This window comes from Bufo bufo, chromosome 9 (assembly GCF_905171765.1).
Source record: "Bufo bufo chromosome 9, aBufBuf1.1, whole genome shotgun sequence".
Classification (NCBI taxonomy): domain Eukaryota; kingdom Metazoa; phylum Chordata; class Amphibia; order Anura; family Bufonidae; genus Bufo; species Bufo bufo.
Genome location: NC_053397.1, coordinates 168952082 through 168958081, shown reverse-complemented (window position 1 = coordinate 168958081; position 6000 = coordinate 168952082). Strand labels below are relative to the sequence as shown.

The following is a 6000-nucleotide window of genomic DNA, read 5'->3' as shown; positions in this document are numbered from 1 at the left end:
TTTAGATTTTTTTCCAAAGGTTTTAGTTTTTAAAAAGTACAAGACATGGCAAATTAAATGGTGCTGTTAAAAATACAACTTATCCTTCAAAAATAAGTCCTCATATGGATATATAAACAGAAAATTTAAAAAGTTATGGCTATTGGAATTTAAGGAGGAAAAAACAAAAATACCAAAATGAAAATGGTCCCAGTCCTTAAAGCGTACCTAAGTTTTCAAAAAAAAAAGTTTACCTTACCTTTACCTTAGTTCTGTTCACAGGGGAAATCACACTTACAGATACACAGGAGGCTCCTATAATATTTAAAAGCTGTTTAGAAGCAGTTCTTTTATCAGGATCTCAGGTAGCTCTGATATGCTCTGCTCCCACTTCCTCTCAGCTGTTACTAGGGATGGTTCTTGCCTGATAACAGTGGACTGAAAATTAGGTGGACGTGAGACCCCTAGCGGCCATGATTTTACAGCTTTTTTTAACTCTTTCCCAACCAGTACGGTGTTTGGGAAGGGGTTAAAAAAAACCTGGGTCTTTAATGATGGCACCCGCTCCTGAGTGAAGCGGGCTCCATGACCACAGGGTCCTTGCTGTTTTATACAGTAGACACCTGCGGCTCATGTCCGGAACTCGCAATAATGCTCGTTGCAGACATTTAACACTTCAGGCAATATGGTGTTGGAAAGTACAACTTGTCCTACAAAAAACAAGCCCTCATACGGCTATGTAAACGGAAAGATAAAAAAGTTATGGCTCTGGGAAGGCAGGGAGCACAAAATGAAAATGCAAAAACTAAAAAAATGTCCGGGGTAGAAAGGGTTAAATGAAGTGATATACTGTAGATATAGAAGTTACACCATTCTCTATTAAATTAAATTAAATTGTGTGAAAGTACAGTGACTCTTTAGGGGTTAAAGAGGCCATGGCACAATGGTGAGCGCTGCAGCCTCTTCACAGCATTGTATAGAAGCTGTGCTTGGTGTCAGAGCTCAGGCCATTCATTTGAACAGGACTGAGCTGCGACTAGCCCAAATGTGTCACTGGCCAAGGAAGAGACAGCAGCGCTCTTCAAATATCTGATTGGCAGGAGTCGGACCCCCATCAATTAGATATTAAAGAGGATAGGTCATCAATAGCTATAGAACTGCTGTGGGTATAGTCCATAACTCCCAATGCTAAATGAAGAACTTCCAACAATGTCACCATGTTATGGAACTTGCTAATACATTGTATAGACCAAGGGGGTCATTTATCAAACTAGTGTAAAGTAGAACTGGCGTAGTTGCCCATAGCAACCAATCAGATTCCACCTTTCATTTTCCAAAGGAGTTGTCCAAAATGAAAGGTGGAATCTGATTGGTTGCCATGACCAGTTCTACTTTACACCAGTTTGATAAATGAGCCCCCAAGTTCCCTATTTGTAGTTTTAGTAGTATTATTTTCATGCATTTCGAGAAGCATAATTTAAACTGCTCTTTATTTTAGTCCTTTGCATCCATCCAAAAACTCTATTATAATGTAAAACATATACAAAAAAGAGTGTATACACAGACATAAAAAAGCCCATATGTGGTCACTGTACTCTGATAAAGAGGGCTCCTTTATCCTTCTATGATATTTCTTTATCTTCCTTTATCCTTCTCACATATGTTCTCTCACCTAAATCCCTCATCCATTCTCCCCTCCTATTCCAGAACTTCCTAACTTCCCTCCTTTCTCTCGTCTCCCTCTCTCCTCCCTATAGGCTCCTTTCCTGCTCCGTCCGTCCCAGCCTACTTTCCTACCAAACTCTGACTCACTTTGTGGACCCTTGTTCTTCCAGCTGTTATGGTTTTCTGCTAAAGCTGTGCACTCACAGCCTGGGACGCAGACAGATGCCTAGGACAGGTAATTGTACAACATTCCATACACTTTATTACTATATCTTAATAATTTCCCTTCAGAGGGTCCTGAAAATACTGAAAGCACAATAGGCATCGAGAGATGTGACACCAAAGATTAAACCCTGTAAGCCTTAAATCCTTATGATCCTTCAATGTCTCATATTGTCCCTTAAGGTTCTAAATTCTTAATCTGCTGTAATGCTGACAAGTGTAAATGGATATACGGCACGTTTTGTGGGTTCTCTGCATACATCTTAGAATTAGAATAAAAATGAAAGGTTTCTTAAAATTTTACAAATTGTGTTGCCAGGATTTCTGCTGATTCACTTGTATTTAAAAAGAAACCAGGGGCTACGTAAACTGTAAGCATGATAAATAGGGAGCAATCATCCATCTGGATTTCTGCAAACCAAAGGTCGACCATATTATTACCTTATAGCATAATCAAATGCATGAAGATTTTTGTCGTGCTAGGTGTGTGCTGTTGTGCGTTGTGAGTCACAGTGCCTAGCTGATTTCGGCACTTGTATTGCATTCAGAAATGACATTCAGCTTATATGTAACACTGGCATATGAAACTTTATCCTTATATGATGCCATTGCCTCCCATTTATAAAAAAAAATGTAGACAATAAAAGCGCCACAAAAGACCACCTCTTATCCAGACCAGGTTTTCCATGACAGACTTTTAGTTCCACCACATAATATGCACACTGGCCATCTTCATTGAGAAGACCACCCCCTAGAAGACCACTTTTCAATTAAGTTTTGGGTGGTAGTCTCAAAGAGTTTTCACACGGTACAGTGATCCCTCAAGATACAATGGACTCAGGATAAACTATTTTCAACATACAATGGTCTTTTCTGACCCATCTTAAGTTAAAAACCAGACTCAACACACAATGCCTCAGACTCAGATCCAACCAATCAAGGTCACTTCTCTGGTACAATAGCTGTATTAGTTGCTGGTTAGCAGCTATTCCTGACTGTTACATTTAAAGACTTGTTTTATATGTCTTAGCTATCTGCTTATTTTTCTTAAATCTTCATTTTCTCTTATCTTGGATGACATTTTGGGTTTTGGAACCGATTACTTAACTTACAATGGTTTTAACATACAATGGTAGTCCTGGAAGCAATTAATAGTGTAACTTGATGGACCACTGTATTACATGTTCCAATAGTGGTGATGGTCTAACGTATATTTGTTTGCCATATGTTTAGATGATCGTTTATGGGCCTATTTTCAGTGTATATTCTGAACATAGAGGCCAAACATGATAGTTCTTGAGAACATTTGCTTGGAAAGACACATGAGATATATTCATATATATTCATTTCCTGTTATCAGTGGTTAAAGAACTGCATGCAAAGTTGTCTTGTTAACCAGTTCATTGCTGCTTTGGCTACAATGAATGTCCTGCACATGAGAAACATGCCCTGTGTGTCCCCTGCCGTCATTAGTCTCCTCTGTGTACTATGTTCTGACCGCTCTCTTATCTTCCCTGTATAAATAACTTTTACGTTTGTTTAACCGTTTATTATTAATCTCTTCTGCCCTTTCCAACAGAACTTGCTTCCTCCTCCTGGATAAAACTTAGTCCATCCACATTTATCGTATACCTTTATGTTGTTACCTTTGCTACAGCTTAAAAGGGGTTCTCTGGGAATGATTTCAAATAGCTGCCAGCAATCTGTCCTAGAATGTGAGCAGGATTAGTTGCCACCACTTGCAGAGCTGGGTGAGGTGGCAGGACCTCACTACACACTACTCTGCTCTACAATAGATGGTAATGATGTGATCCTGCCTATGATATGCCATCAGGGCCGGAATGGCCATAGACCCTACAGGGAAATTACCCAAGCTCTACTCATGGCCACCAGCTGAGTACATAATGATCTGATTCTCTCCTATACACCTGGTCAGTGGCTGCAGGTGCCCTCCTGATTTCAACCGTATTTCTGTCCTCAGGATAGTGATACAGTTGAAGACTGTGGTACAGGTGGCGGCATTTTGTGTTGCACTGTGGTATTTGGTTGTTCTGGTGTGGTATATTGTTTTGCACTAAGGTATTGCTGCCTCTGCCTACTTTGGTTGTCCCTGCCTACATGTGTTGCCCTGCCTTCTGTCAATTTGGACACACCTAAAACATGGGGCCACTTTTAGGTTTTTTTCCAGGGCCACTTTAATTTTCCAGTCCGCCCCTGTATGCCTGACAGGGAAACTCACCTGTCATATGCAAGTGCCAGAGCGTAACGTGTAGTGAGGTCCCATCACCTCACCCTCCTAGGAAGCTCTTCACGTGGAGGCAAGCAGTCCTTCTCACATTCTAGGTTGCTGGTGGCCATTTTAAACCATTCCCGGAGAACCCTTTCAATCATATTAGAATTATTAGGACTACCAATGACAACACTAAATCTCCACTGGGATATAGATGAGATCCTACCTTGTCACCCACCGGTGGCACTGGCACTCCCTTTGGGGCCTAGAAAGCCAAGAACAAATGAGAAACTATAGTTTTATTTATATTTTTTTATATTTTTAAGAATTGATCTTGCATTTTTTTGTCCATTGTTTCATGTTTTGCTCTCTTCAAAAAAAGCCAGCCATATACATGAGATAACTGTCAGTCAAACACTTGTTCAGCCCACAGTCATCTCTCTCCCCGATGCCTCCATAGAGGCATACTTGGCTCAGCAGAGTGGGGAATGGGAGAGAGGAGAAAGCCGCTGCCAGACACCGCTCTCTGAGAATAAGCGGATTTAGCGTGTTAAAATCCATTGAGCCTGACCCTTTTCTCCCCCAATATCTGCTATCAGAGGAAAATTAAGAGGCCCCCATGCACATTACATGGTCAGCCGATCCCATGTATATGGAAAACTCAAAGAGATATTCAATGATTTTAATATTGAAGGCCTATCCTCAGGATGGGCCATCAACAGGATTGAACTGGCCCACCAGAGAATCCTTCTGTGGGCCCAAGCTCTAACAATCATGGACTCCTTGTAAAACAAGGCCCTTAAGGTCCTATATACACAGAGGGAGGGCCTTGGAATAATTTCCTTGGTGGGCCCAAGGGACTTCAGTCCGATGCTGGCTATCAATATAAGATTGGTGGGTGTCAGACACCCGGCACCCCTGCGATCAACTGTTCCTAAGTAGCTCCACCACCAGAAGTCAGCACTGGAACTACACAGCTCCATTGATGGCCTATCCTGTTCCTCTCTTTAGGAAAGACCAGACTGCTGTACTTTCCAACAATACATTTGAAAAAGGTTATGCTGAAAAATATTGCTCCTACGGAACACAGTACACAGAGCCTAATCTATTCCTCTGCTCCATTCAGCAAATAAGTTCTGGTCTTCATCTTTTTAATTCTATATCTTCTCTTTGCTCCAGTAATAGATGGGTGGATCTGCTGGACAGAGCCAAAAATGCTGAAGAAACTGCTGATTATACCAAATTTAGCTAAGCCTCAAGACGAAAACTGCTTCCGAAAGCAGAGAATGAGAAAGTGAGGGTGAATGAGGGAGTGACTTCAGGAGAGAAAGTATTTGGTGGGCATGAGAACTGAGCTTTGGCAGACCTTGTACAGTTAATGTAACCCTTCCATTGCCACACACTAATGTCTGGAATATAACTGTATTAAATACAATATCAATTTAGCAACGTATATTACAGCTCTTTTATTAGATGTGCCTGGTTATAATACAGTTATCTCGTTCTCATTACTGTGTGGCCACAAGTTAATGCCACCATAATAAATAATAATGACTGCAAAGGCTGGATTAATATATAACAGTTGTGGCATGCTAGTTGTTTTATGCCTGAGCCAGACACAACTGATTACAATTTTGTGCTCTGGTCTGGTATCCGTAGTTAAAGGGGTTCTCTGGGCTACAGATATTGATAACGTATCCTCCAGATATGTACACACTCCATCCTCCAGGGGCTACCCAAAACAGCTGATCGGTGGGGTCAGTGGCGTATACAAATTATGTAGTAGATGTCACCTGCAGTCCTATGTAACACCACAGATAACACAGTGATAACTTTTTGAGTACAGATAATGTAGTAGATGGGTGTGAGGCCCCAGAATTCAGAACACGCACAGTGTGACCTGG

The 6000-nt window shown here is 41.2% G+C and overlaps 1 protein-coding gene across 1 annotated transcript in view; it reads left to right on the top strand.

Annotated features, from left to right (window-relative positions):
- Positions 1-1782: 1782 nt before the first annotated feature.
- The window catches only part of CDC42EP1 (CDC42 effector protein 1), a 36881-nt gene continuing 32663 nt past the window's right edge, over positions 1783-6000 (top strand). Inside the window, exon 1 of the mRNA XM_040407747.1 lies at positions 1783-1879. The gene's annotated coding sequence lies outside the window, so the exon portion shown is untranslated. The remainder of the gene's footprint in view (positions 1880-6000) is intronic.